Raw genomic sequence first — 14,287 nt, 5'->3', positions numbered from 1 at the left:
CTAGAACTGACTGAATTGAAAACTTTATTCTCAACCCCTCTTCTTCCAGTTTCCCCTCTACTGCCCATGTTGATGGCTGCTTCCTCTTTGGGACATCTCACCATTGCCACTGCTATCTGTACTCCAATGATGGTGCTGTTTTCTAGACCCTCTCCTTTGCCTCCTGATGCCCCCAAAGACACAAGCCCCCAGGATCTGGAGGCGTGCTGCGTTCTGGAATCCTCACTGTACCTGGGCACTGTTGGCTTCTGCACAGAAGCTGCCTCTCTTGGGCACCAGGACAGGATGGGTTGTGCGTCTGTATTAGTTATATGTTCCTGCGTAACAATTTTATCACAAATGTAACAGCTTAAAACAACTCACATTTATTCTCTCAAAGTTTCTGTGGGTCAGGAATCTGGCTCAGCTTAGCTGGGCGCTCTGCATCAGGGTCTTACAAGGCTGTAATCAAGGTGTTGGCCAGGACTACAGTCTCACCCAAGGCTTGACAAGGGAAGGGTGTGCTGAGCTCATGATTGTTGGCCTCATTTAGTTCCTTGCAGGTTGCTGGACTGAAGGCCCCAGTTTCTTGCTGGCTGTTGGCTGGAGGCTGCTCTCAGTTCTTTGCTGAGTGGTTTTCTTTATAGAGCAACTTACAACATGGCAGTTTGTGTCTTTAAGGGCAGCAGGAGAGAGTCTCCTAGCAAGATGTGTTATAATCTTATGTAACACAATCATATACATCCTAAAACCTTTGCCTTATTCCACTGGTTAGAAGCAAGTCAGATCCTGCTACACTCAGGGAAGGGGATCACATAGGCCAAGCACATCAGGAGGTGCAGGTTGTAGAGGCCACCCTAGAGTCTGTATATCACAGCTTCCCTGTTGACTACCATCTCTAATGAAAACAGCTCCTTGAACTGTCCTGAAGCTTAACTCTCCATGAAGTACAAGTCTACACAGAGGCAGCTGGCCCAGGGGATTGCCCCTTGGTAACTTCTCCAACCCTCCTTTTCTCCTGTGGTTCAAAGATTCCTTTCCCTCATTGAGAGTGACTCAAACACATGAGATGCTGAGAGCACCCCACCAGTGTATCACACATTGATGGTAGACAATCCAAACTCTAGTGGATGCAGCTGAGATCCTCTCCATATCCTGTTACATGGTGTTTGAGCATGGGAGTGACATGATTGATCACTTTATGATAACTTTTAATTTTTTTATTTTTATTTTTAAAGATTTATTTATTTTTAGAGAGAGAGAGTGGGGGGGGGGCAGAGGAAGAAGGAGAGAGAGAGAATCTCAAACAGACTCCCAGCTGATTGTGGAGCCCGATGTGGGGCTCAATCCCATGACCCTGAGATTATGACCTGAGCTGAAACCAAGAGTTGGATGCTCAACCAACTAAGCCACCCAGGCACCCCTATGATAACTTTTTAAAACAGCTTTATTAAGATGTAATCCATACACTATATAATTCATCCATTAAAAGTGAACAATACAATAGCTTTTGGTATATTCACAGAGTTGTGCAACCATCCCCACAATCAATTTTAGAACATTTTCATCATCTTAAAAAGAAACTCCACATGCCTTAGCCATTACCCCCATTCTTCCTTCCCCCCAGCCCTAGACAACCACTAATCTCTCTGTCTCTATAGATTTGCCTATTCTGGAACATTTCACATAAATGGAATCATATGTGATCTGGCTTCTTTCCCTCAGCATATTGTCATGGTTCACCCATGTTGTAGCATGTATCATTACTTCATTTCTTTTTATATTCCATTGTACGGATATGCCTCATCTTATTTATCCATTCATGATTTGATGGACATTACGTTATTTCCACTTCTTGGATATTATGAATAATGCTGTTATGAACATTTATGTATGGATGTATGTTTTCATTTGGGTATATATCTGACAGTGGAATTGCTGGGTCATACGGTAACTCCAAATTTAACCTTTTAAAGTACTGCCAGGCTATTTTCCAAAGTGGCTGCACCACTTTACACTCTTACCAGCAGTGTATGAGGGTTCCAATTTCTCCACCTCCTCACCAGCTCTTATTATTGTCCATCTTATTTGTTTTAGCCATCCTAATGGATGTGAAGTGGCATCTCATTGGAGTTTTGATTTGCATTTCCCTGATGGCAGATGATAGTGAGCAACTTTTCGACATGCTCATTAGCCATTTGTATATCTTCTTTGGAGAACTATCTCTTCAGATCCTTTTCTCATTTTAAAATTGGGTTTACAATAACTTTTTGACATATTACAAAAGAATATGTTCACCGAAGAAAACTTAGAAGCTATGTACAAGCATAGTAAAAATAATAAATGCCATTTAGCAAGCATATATTGCAAACACTGTCCTAAACTCCTTCCATGCTTGCCCTATACCACAGAGGTAGAAATAACAATAGCTAATGTTTACTGAGCTCCTCTTAGGTACCAGGCTCTCTTCCACATAGCATCTCATTTAATCCTCCCAATGGCCTTTCCGATTTTCACCACACTCAGTTTTCAACAAAGAAACTGAGTCACAGAGACATTAAGTAATTTGCCTACCTGCACACAGCTAGCTGGTGGCAGAACCAGAGTTTGGACTCAAGCAGTCTGTCTCTCCAGCTTTTGCACTCAACCACAACCCTGTGCATTTCTGAATCCAGAGGCTTTGAGCAGAACCATTGTAGTACATTGGTTTTTTTTTTTTTTTTGCTCTCCTGAAGTAAAATAAAGTATCTCCTTTGATGATTATTATTTTCTTAATGCAAAATGGCAGAAATTTCCCTCAGAGACCCCTGAAGGTTTAGAAATTGTTTAATTTCCACTGACTTTTCTTTCTTTCTTTCTTTTTTTAAAGATTTTATTTATTTATTTGAGAGAGAGAGAATGAGAGACAGAGAGCATGAGAGGGAGGAGGGTCAGAGGGAGAACCAGGCTCCCTGCCAAGCAGGGAGCCCGATGCGGGACTCGATCCCCGGACTCCAGGATCATGACCTGAGCCGAAGGCAGTCGTTTAACCAACTGAGACACCCAGGCGTCCCGACTTTTCTTTCTTTTTGATTGTTTCTTTTTTTTTTCCCCTCCATAAGCTTTGGGAAACAGGAACCAAGTCCTTCCATACTCTGATGTTAATTCCAAACTGGAAATTGCCAAAATGATGTTCTCCATGTCTACCTGCCCAAGAATCAATCAGAGTAAGGGAGGATGTAGAGGCTCCCTACGGTGCTTCTGGACTTCCAGGGTTTCACAGATCTGGCTTCGACCGTTTGCAACTTCTTACCTCTGTGACTGTAATCAAATAACTTAAGCTCCCTGCCTACCTCATCGTGCCTGGCGGAGTAAAGGATGTGGGAGCAGGGAGACAAGAGACAGGCTCATTTCCCCGCTTTGCACTTGTGTGGTTTTGGCAAGTCCCTTCACCTCGTGGGGCCTAATTTTGCCCAGCTGTAAAGTAAATGGGTAGGACCCCAGGCGCTCTGAGGTGTCTTCTGGCTCTGACGTTCTGTGTTCTGTGCCTACTTCTGCGTTGTAAAGAATGAACATTAAGGTGATGTCTCTCACAAAACCACTTTTTGTTCAAAACGGTGACTCCTAGGTAGGGATTTCAAGGGGAAATTGTACGAGGCCTGGAAGGATGTACGGGGAATAAGATGCACTGCTATTTCTAGGAAGGAGGTGGGCGTGGCGGGCTCTGAGAGGGGTGTGCGGACCGCGCAGCATCCTCACAGGCTGAGAGGGCGTCCGCAGGTTAGAGCGGAGGCCGAGGCCAGCGAGGACCGAACTGCAGCGGCTGCGCACTGGCGCGCCCAGCCGGCCGATTTGCGTGTCTCCGCCTCTGCGACGAGCTGGTTGGGTGGACTGGTCTGGCGCCGCGCGCGGATTGGCTGCGCGGCCCGCCGCTCAGGCCCAGGAGCGGACGGTTCCTACTGCGGCTGGGCACCGGCTCCGCTCCCGCGTCGGCCCGCGCTCCAGCTGCGCCCGGCCCGGCCCCGGCCCGGCTCGGCCCGGCCCCGGCCTCCGAGCGAAGGCGCCGCTGCCGCCTGGGCCGCTCCCAGGGCCATGAGGAGGCGGCGGCAGCCACTGCGGCCCGCGTCAAGGTGACCGGCCGGGACTGCGGCGGCAGCGGCGAGAGCGGGCGGTGAGAAGAGCGGCCCGCGGAGCGGGGCGGGGCGGGGCGGGGCGGGGCTCTGAGGGCCGGGCCGCAGGGAGCTGCAGGTGCGGGGGGCGGGACCCGGAGGGGCCGCTTGGCCGGGAGGGGCCTCGGAGCAGGAGGCGGGGCCGGGGGGCAGGGGTGGTGTCGGGCGGGTTCGGGGCGGGGGGGGGCGGGGCGGGGGGGGGGTCTTAGGTGGGTTGGTCCGGTGAGGGGTTGGTAGGAAGGGCAGCGGGTGTGGGGGTGGAGGTGGGGACAGGCCTCAGGTGTGTGGGGGCGGGGCTGGTGGAGGCAGTTGGGCGGGGCAGAGGGGGGGGCCGCAGGTGTGGGGGCGGGGCCAGGTGGGACCACGATTTGGCAGTGGGAGGGGGCTGCGAGGTGAGGCCGGAGCTGCTGGAGATCCCGGGCCCGAGGAAACCACAGGTGCAAAGGGCGGAGCCAGGGAGCCCTGCAGGGGCGGGGGGCGGGGCCCCTAGTGGTTGCAGGTCCGGAAGCGGTGCCCCAGGTGAGGAGCGGGCGGAGGGCGAGTGGTCCCTGGAGAAGGGAGTGCAGCCCTCTCCGTTGTCCAGGGGGGCTTGGGGTGGGCCCAGGAGCTTTGAGCTCTCTGAAGACTCTGGAGGCTTCGAGGGTTGCTGCTGGGCCGGAGGGGCCGGCCAGGCCTGCCTGTGCCTCTCCTGAGGCTGACTTGGGTCTCTGTCGCCCGGTTATTAGGCTGGCGGTTTCTCCTATGCCACACTGTGCCTTAAGTGGGGCGCGTCGTTTTTCGTGTCTCTGGGGCTTTCCCTGTTGCTGTTGCTGGGGGCCTGCCTCGGTTGGGGTTGGCGTTTGGCATTCATTGGATGATTAGAAATGTGGTTGAGAAATGTTGCTTGCTGGAAGAGTAGTTAGTGTGAAGCTTGAAGGGTCCTGGTACCAGATGCTGCTGCCGATCTTAGTAATGGCAGTTCCCAAAAGACTGACATGGCAGCCTGGTGACGGGGAAGAACAGAAATGAGGGTTCAGAAGCTTTTGCCTCTGTGTAACCCCTGGAGAGTCTTTCACTTCTCCGAGCTCTGTGTCTTCCTTCGCAAAACGAGCATCTGAGCATGGAGCATCGTGCTACCTGCCTTGTGTGCCTCCCAGGGGCTTTGTGAGGACAGGATGGAAAAATGCTTACTGAGCAAATCGTGGGGTAAAGTTATGAGTCTCCTTCCTCTTTGCCGATGGGAAGGTTGGATTCAGGGATTGGGGGCTTAAAGGGGAAGTTGGATTCAGGGTATTTCTAATTAGCAGACCTTTTTCTTATTTGAGTTTGGGATGAGGTTTGTGGCAGAGTCCCCAAAAGACAGTCTCGGATCTGACTTGGATCATGACCTCTGAGGGAGATGTGGCAGGGAGCAATGGCAGGTGGAAAGTGAGGAACATTTAATTGTTTGCTGACCTTTAGACCCCAACCCCATTGAGGACTCTGAGCTGGATCATGAGGCTTAGGCTTGAGCCCTATGGAATTCTCCCTCTCCATCCAAGTAGGAACTCTGATTTTACCACATTCCAGAAAGAATACCCTAAAAAGAGGGAAATGTGAGAATTCATTAGCTTCCTACAGGAGCAGAGAGAAGAAATCAAGCTGAGAGGACTCTCTCCTATCCAGAAGATGTCCTGTACCCATGTGTGTGACCTTTTGGCACACAGTATCTCTCTTCACTAGCAGTTTGACCATTCCAAACTGTCATTTCTCCTACCTGCATTTCATGGACAGAGAGAAGGCAGGAGGAAGCTTCTCTTACACTGGTCTGCATTTTTCTTTACTTTAGAAGCTATGAAACTTTTGGAGGTGAACCACCATGGTGCTGGCCCCTCTCACTACCACTCAGCTGGTGTGGCAGTGACCCAGTGGCATCATGGGATCTCAGGGATGGGTCCTTACTAGGGCCTGTGTTTATATGGCAGGCACGCAGAGGGCCTAGAAGCAACATGTGTGATGTCCCTTTCTGTCCTAGCAGAAACTGTGTAAATGGTTCTCAGAGATTGCTGCCCTCTGGGTTACCATCTGTGGGTTAAAAGGAAAACCCAAACTTGGTGGTGCACAAAAGTTAGAACATGCATTGAATAATGAGGGGATTGGCTTTTTGATTGTTATTATTGGAGTGACAACACCCAGGGTTGAGAGAGAAACTTCATTAATGGAAAATGTTAAAACCGAGGCTTTCTGTGATATGGCCCCAGTTTACCTTTTTTTTTTTAAAGATTTATTATTTATTTATTTATTTTAGAGAGAGAGAATGCGAGTGGGGGGAGGGGCAGAGGGAGAGAGAGAATCTCAAGCAGACTCCACGCTGAGCACGGAGCCTGAGATGGGGCTCAATCTCAGGACCCTGAGATCATGGCCTGAGCTGAAATCAAGAGTCAGACACTTAACCGACTGAGCCACCCGGGTGTGGCCCCCCCTCCCCCAGTCTACCTTTTTAAATTGATTTTCCTGTTCAGTATGGAGGGTGAAGGCTCTGGCTTGGAAGTCAGACAGGTCTGTGTTGGAAGCCTTATGCGCTAGTTTCTCAGCTTCTCAGAGCTTTGTTTTCCTTATTTGTGAAACAAGGATAATCATGCCCACCTTGAGAAGTTATGAAGAATAAATGACACAGGATATGTGAAAGCACCTGATATATCAGGCACTCAGCGTTAGGGTCCCTTTCTCCCCTCCCTGCCTGCTCATCTTTCAACACAACAGAACAGCATGAAGCATGTAGGGAGAGCAGGACTGGTAATTCTGAGGCCTTCACTTCTTATGTAACCTTGAACAAATCCCTTCCCCAGATCTCCATTTTCTAGGTTGAATGAGGGTGGTTTTAGACTGTGAACATCAAGGGTGGTCCTTGCTCTGGCATTCTTTCATTAGCATGCTGTCCCTATTTTCCTGAAAGGCAGGAAGGAAGAAAATAATGACCTGTTTAGTTCTTTTAAAAAAAAAAAAATCTGTCTAGCACTTTGCGTCGCACACAGTAGGTGCTCATTAAATACTTGTTGAAGGAACAGATGAAGGAGTTTAGGAAGAAGGTGTAGCAAATTGTTCCTGCTGCTTATATGTATGTTGTATCTCTGTCTTCAAAATTCTGTTGATTTAGTTGCAAAAACATATTGCAACATTAGTGAACTTGGTGAACCTCAGCGTGGAAGACAAAAACTGTTTCACCGTCCTGATTTACCACAGATTAAGTTCATCCAGTTTTTGTTCATAAGCTTTTTCCTGTTGCAGTTATATGTATGTGAGCATTTGGGAGCAGCCTGGCAAAAAGTGGCATCTTTAAATGGTGTTTTTAATCTTATTTTTTTAAGAAGTTAAAAAAAAAATCACACATGGATTCTCTTTTTAAAGGCAAGTAATTCAGAGGGGAACAAATTGTAAAAAGGGTGTTTCTTGCCTCAAGCTGCCAGTCCTTCTCCCTGGGGGCAACCACTATTACCATTTTCTTGTTTATTATATATTCTTTCTCTTACACAAAGAATAGTGTCTGTACATACTCTTTCTCCTTCGTCTATTCACTTGATCTGTTTTGGAAATTGTTTCAACATTGGAAAATGTTCCAATTGGTACATACAGTTCCTTATTAATAAATGTTTTTGACTGATGTTGTAAGAAGTTTTGTCCATGCCTCTCCCCTCTCCCCCACCCCCCTCACCATGATGTTTACTCAGTAATGGTTAGCCGTCATTGTTGAGAAGAGTAGTAAGGGACATCCCTTGTTCTTTTCTGGGAAACAAATGGCTTTGGCCCCATTGAACAATAGATTACAGGCAATCCACATATCTGGATGCAAGGCAGACAACAAAAAGAAAGGAAAAGGGATTTTTTTACTAGTAATTGAAAACTGATTTTCCATTCAGCCCTTGATTCAAAGTTTGGCTGTTACTTACTGGCTGTATGACTTGGGATGATCTGCCTAATCTTTCTGAATTTCACTTTCCTTATCTGTAAAATGGATGATGTTAATAAAATCTGCCTTTTGGGGGTTTTGTGTGGAGGAAATGAGATCATGCATACCAAGTACTTGCGGCGATACCAGGTTGTAGTGGATGCTCAGGAAGAGGTAGGTATCTGCCATGTTATTAATAACCTGACGGAAACTTGTTTATTCTTTGTCAGCAGGTATTTGCTGGGCAGTTGAGGGTGAGCCATCGACAATGCCCAAAGTCCTTGCCCTTGAGATGCCCACATAGTGTGCAGGAAGACAGGCACACAAGCCACTGGCTGTAGAACAGTACGGTGGGCCCGATGTTGGGGTGGTGCAGTATGGGGGTCATGGAGGCAGGAAACAATGACTTCTCCTTGGGTGATTTGGGATTGGCTTCCCAGCTCAAGTAGCCCTTCCTTTGTGAAACCTGCTCTGTTCTTTTAGGCACAAGTGACCACTCCTGTTTGTGTTCCCTTGACTTTCATTGTGTGCCTGCCTTGATCAGAGTATGCATTGTGTTATGGCATGCATTACTTTATGTCTGTGGCTCCTCCCTGCACAGGGGAACTCTCCTACTTTCTTTGCTGCTAAGACTTCAGGGTAGGTTCTTTTTGGCCATTGTGATGGACCTCCACTCCATCATAGCTACCGAATGTTGGCAAGCTCTTATTGATAAGCCATCAGGTCTCTGGAGAAACCCAGTCTCTGGGCTCTATTCCTTCACTTTCCAAGTATTTGAGTGCTGACTCTGAGACAGACTTGTGTTGTGCCATATACTAGCTATAGGCTTTGGGTATGGTTGGTCATACTTGTCCAAAAAGTCTTGGAGATGGGAGAGGAAAGAAATATTTCTCCAGATGCTCCAGGACAAGAGGGGGAAGCAGAAAAAAGCACAACTCTAAACATGTACTGCTTATACTTGTTGAAGCCTACCTTGCCTTTCCTCAGAGTATGGCTGTTCATCCTTCCCTTGGAGTGGGGTTGTGGAGGAGCAGGCTCAAGGGAGCTGAGTAGGTGGTCTGTGGATTTTGACCAGGGGTAGTGGGCAGTTGGTTGGGTTGGGTTCTGTGAGGGGCATCCTTAGGGCCACTTTCTTAAAAGGAGAGGGGGTTTTACTTCCTTTCTGTGGGCATTCATTCGCCAGCCTTGCTGGGTTCCTGCTTTTGGCTAAACCCTTTGCTGGATGCTGGGCATATGGAGGTGGAGGAGTTCTGTCCCTGCCTTTGAGGAGCTCATGGTTGGTGGAAGAACCACATGCAAACAGAAGGTGACTGGAAGGCGATTGACTATGACAGAAGACCTTGAATGAAGTGGCCAAGCAGATTCATGCTCTGGAGCCAGGCAGACCTGGGTTCAAATTCTGGTTCTTCCATACACAAGGCCTTGGGCAAGTGTCTCCCTCTCTGTGAATCTTGGTTTACTGGTTTGTTACATGGGGCTTAGCAGTGTTGCCTAACTTAGGACTCTTGCTGAAGATTCAGTGAAATGGTGCAGTGGAATGTTTAGCATGGTGCCTGGCAGAAAACTGATTCTTACAGACTGCTCACATGTTATCCATGGTTCTTAGGGAGCACTGAGAAGCACCTCTTTGGCTGTTTTCTCTGGGTTCTATTGTAGTGGTAATGGTGCTAGTGGGATGGTGAAGGTGAGGGCCACGGTGTCTGAGAAACCAGCTCTGAAGTCAAAGTGCTCAAGGAGTCCTAGGGACACCCCTCATAGGCCCTGTTGACCCTAGGCTAAGGGTTTGTCCCCACGTGTTTCCTCCCCCTTTTTTACATGAGCTCTTCTCGAAGGTAGTTTCCCACCCAGCACCATTGTCAGCACCTTTTTTTCTTTGGATCACCTGCACTGATCAATTCCATGACTTTTCCCCAAGGGGAGGCACAAGCCAGGCTTATTTCATGTGCACTTACGGAGGAGAGCAGAGTCCATGAAGACCCAGAATGGCAAATCATCCCACAGTTTTTCTGCAGAGCTTTAGTTCTTTATGTTCTTTACAGGAGATTTATCTCCTGACACCAGAGTGACAGGGCAGAGCTTAAAGACTCTGGAGTTAGGCCAGTGTGGGTCTGGGTCCTGACTCTACCATTCACAACCCTGATGGCTTTGGGCAAGTGACCACTCCTCTGTTTCCTCATCGATACAGGAAGTGTGATGGTACTTACCTCCATGATTCCTGAAAGGCTTCAAGGAGATGATGCGGAATGGGTCTTAGCATGGGGTTCACACACCGTGAACACCCAGTTATTGTGAGCTAGAATGATCTTCTCTTCAGCCATTGTTAGAGGGCTTGTAAGATGCTTTGGGGGGAATATTAATTTATTGCCTATGGAAGTGATGTGAGTTATTGCACAAGGAATATGGTAAAACTCAGGTGTCCTTGGTGGCAGGGGCCAGTAGGAGCACCCAGGGTGGCAGGCAGAACTCAGCCTTTGTTGGGACTGCAGATGCAATCCTTGATGCCCACAAAAGCAGTTGGCTCTTGGTGAAGAGGATGTAGTCACCCTGAGGGTGGGCCCTGTCTCCAGCTGGTCCTGGAAATGAAGGCTGCTTTCCGGAGTTCTTTCTGTCCCTTGCTTGTTTTGTGATTCCATGTAAATAGAGGGTCTTTAATATGAACTAATACAACATTATACTTCTCCTCTTTAGGATTTAAATGTTTTTATTATAAGGTTTTATTTGAAGGTTAAGACAATTACTTGAGTAATCAGAAGGAATTTATATGTTTGGCCTCAGTCAGTGTTTTGTTTGAAAATCATCTTATTAGAGATGAAAGAAAGATTAATGAATGTAATTAAATTTATGTTTATTGAATGCAGTAATTCTCTCTCTTGTATAAGCTTGATAACTAGGTCAAGAGAAATCTGTGCTTTTGATACATTTCTGAGTAATTAAATATTTATGGAAAACAACTTAATAAATTCAGGAGAATATGCTGTGTCTCTTTTTGTGGCACTAAAGTTTGTTTGTGGAATTAGTGACTTTCACTGTTTTGAGATATTTCTTATTTTGTGTCCCTTCTGTAGCTGTGTTTTGTTTTGTCTTTCCTCTATGTACCATATCTCTAACACTTTCGGGCCACTAGCATTTATAGATCGTTCCCCCACGGCTCCCACAGCACCCTGCTGTAGAATGTAATAACACTGTGTGACTAATGATGACTTACTGGTGACCTGCGGGGGCCTCCCCCACCCCCTGATTTTGTAGAGGAAGAGCCTGCATTTAGCCCAAGGCTAGTACAAGGTAGACAGAATGTTCTGAGTATGTCACTCCTTCTGCTTAAAACCCTTCAGTGGCTTCTGATTTCTCTTAGAAGAAAGACCAAATCATTAGCATGGCCTGCGGGGTGTAACAATATGCTCTGTGGTGTGGTGGTTGGTGATTTTTTTTTTTTTTAAAGATTTTATTTACTTATTTGACACAGAGAGACACAGCGAGAGAGGGAGAAGAAGGCTTCCCGCTGAGCAGGGAGCCTGATGTGGGGCTTGATCCCAGGACCCTGGGATCATGACCTGAGCCGAAGGCAGATGCTTAACGACTGAGCCACCCAGGTGCCCCGGTGATGTCTTTGTCCTGTAGTGCAATGTTAATGCAGTCCCATCAGATCAGATTGTGGACTGGGGCTGTTTTGCTTGCCATCGGGTCCCTAGTGCCTGGCATAGCATCTGGCATGTAGTAGGTGCCCCATAAATGTTTGTTGAATGAACAAATGAAGTAAATGGTGAGTGTCCAGTAACTGATTTGAATCAGGAAATAGGAAGGTTGTTGTATCTGAGGTCCCTTCATTATAAGATATCTCAACATTTTACAAAGTCTCTTGACACCTGTTTTTTCAGCCTCATATTGATCGTTGCAGGGCAGTCTGAGGTGCAGAGGAGATGGAAGCTCAGGGAGGTTAAACAGATGCCCAGGATGTAGCTATGGGAGAAGCTGAGGGCCCCTCGAGGGTCTCTTCTCACACCCCGTCTGCTTCAAGGTGTGGTTCTGACTTTGGATGAGCCACAGGGGAGATGAGGAGATAGGGATTCCTTGGAAGAGGTACTTGTTATAGTTCCTCTTGGTTTTAGTTATTTTAAGTTCCTGCTAATTGAACTTAAGGAGTTCGATTTGGAGTGATGGGTTTAAGGTGCGGTTTCATTCTAGGAATAAGGGAACCCTGATCTTACTTGTAGGTGGCTAAAGTACAGTAATTACTGACGCATGTGCTGATTGGTTGACACCTAAGATTAGAATTTGTTCTTGTTGGGGAAGCTTTTTGGTAAGATTAGAAGTTATTTGATGACTGATGCATTCTTTTGCTCTTTTCAAAAGATGCCGGTTGCTCTAGTTAGCTTATTTCTATCTCTGCATATCCCCACTGCAGGGCTCTTTTGCAGTGAGCACTGTTGTGGCCTTTGTACTCGTCAAACGCGGGGTCCGTCTGTCCTGTAAGTTAGAGGGCATTGAGGCCACTCTTCCCACCTTGCAGCTGAGGGCGGGGACTTTGCCAGGGTTTCGTAGTCAGGTGTCCTGATTCCCCACCCAGCAAAACCTGTGGACTTTAGCACATCCATTTGCACCTTGCACTTTCTCAACAACTGCCTGCAGGTCATACAACATGCACATAGACCATGTCCATGAAGAAGCATTTATCTCTGATGAAAACCTCTGCATCAAAGTCCTTTGTTGAATCAACAGCGTGAGTGCGTGGGAAGAGGAACTGAGGCCCGACTTAGTGTACAGCTCTGGGATCCGGTGGTGGCGGCTGGCTGAGAAAAGGCAGTGCCTCTGTGGTCTGTTGGCAATACGTGTATTGATCTTAGGGAGCTTCCTCATGATCTTAGGGGGCTTCTTAAGGGCTGAGAGATTCTTGGAACCTAGTTTTATCAAATAGCCAGTATCCTTGTGGAACAGAGAGAGCAGTGTGGTATTATAGAAAAATCACCGGATATGAAGCTGGAATGCCAGGTGTGTCAGTTTGCTGTGACACCTGCTTTCCAAGTAAACAGGAATATCCCTGGTGGGTGTGCATCCTTTCTTCAGTAGGAAAACCCCAGTTTTATCTTCTTTTTTTTTTATTAAGTAATTTCTGTGCTCAGTGTGGGGCTCAGACTCTCAACCCCAAGATCAAGAGTTGCATGCTCTACAGACTGAGCCTGCCAGGTGCCCCATGGAAAGCCTCAGTTTTAAAATCTGAGATTGCTTTTCATGGGTTGAGTCAGAGTAAAGAGAGCTGGATGATAGGGAAGTACTGTAGCAGTAATGAAAGGCAGCCATATTCCTTGTTCCTGCCTGTCTTCCAGTTCGTCTGTTTGTCCGTCCATCCATCCATCCATCTATCCATCCATCCATCCATCCATCATCCATCCAGTTCTGTTCAGGGCCTACTGAGTTTGGGGCCACAGTACAGGAAAAAGATGAGTCTGGTCCTTGCTATCTTTTAGCTCATAGTCTAGTAGCAGAATTAAGTATAAAAATGAGTACAAAAGCAATAACAAACAAGTATAGAAAACATTAATTACAGCATTGGCGATGGCTACAGAAAAGGAGTAGAGGGGTGCCTAGAGGCTGTAAATAGGGCAGATTTATTGGCTGGGAGGCCCAGAGTGGCTTCCCAGAGGAAAGACTGGTTGGACTTGACCAGGTGAAGAGGTGGCAGCTGCATGGTCACAGTCCCTGTTGGGGCAAGGGCATGGTGGTGGATTCAAGATGTAACAGAGAGCCATTGTGGCTGGAGCACCGAGTGTGAGGGAGGTGCCATAGTGTTCACACCCTGGTGGTTGGTGGTCACAGTGCTGTTTTCTTGACCTGTGCAGGCGTTCCCTGACACAGTCTCTACTTGCTGACTCTTCTTTTTCAGAACTCCCATCTATCACCCAAAGCGTCCATTACTGAAGCAATACCTGCCATGGTTTCCAAGATAGCAGGTGGCTTTATTTTTATTGCTTTAAAGATTGGTTGCTTCCTTTGCTTCTTGATCTCATTAGTGGTTTTCACTCATGAAGTAAACATCCACTGGACATGTAACTGGGTTTGACACTGCAGGCTTTGCCCTCCGGAGCCCACATACCTGACAGAGAGGAGTGAATAAATGAAGGTGATGCTGTGTCGGGGTGGAAAGTAGTGGAAATGGAAGCTCGTGGGGTGGAATCAGACTTGCAGGATCTTAAAGAGAGAGTTTCAGTTTCCCAGGTGAAGAGGGACATGAGCAGAGGAAACAGACTATGGGGAGTAACAG

General features: G+C 47.4%; 1 protein-coding gene across 1 annotated transcript in view; it reads left to right on the top strand.

Moving 5' to 3' along the window:
• The first annotated feature begins 3,944 nt into the window (after nt 1-3,944).
• RALGPS1 (Ral GEF with PH domain and SH3 binding motif 1) overlaps nt 3,945-14,287 on the top strand; it is a 273,380-nt gene continuing 263,037 nt past the window's right edge. Inside the window, exon 1 of the mRNA XM_035015774.1 lies at nt 3,945-4,129. The gene's annotated coding sequence lies outside the window, so the exon portion shown is untranslated. The remainder of the gene's footprint in view (nt 4,130-14,287) is intronic.

This window comes from Mirounga leonina, unplaced genomic scaffold, assembly GCF_011800145.1.
Source record: "Mirounga leonina isolate KUSES-001 unplaced genomic scaffold, KU_Mleo_1.0 Mir_170, whole genome shotgun sequence".
In the NCBI taxonomy this organism is placed as follows: Eukaryota; Metazoa; Chordata; class Mammalia; order Carnivora; family Phocidae; genus Mirounga; species Mirounga leonina.
This window is presented reverse-complemented; position numbering and strand designations above follow the sequence as displayed.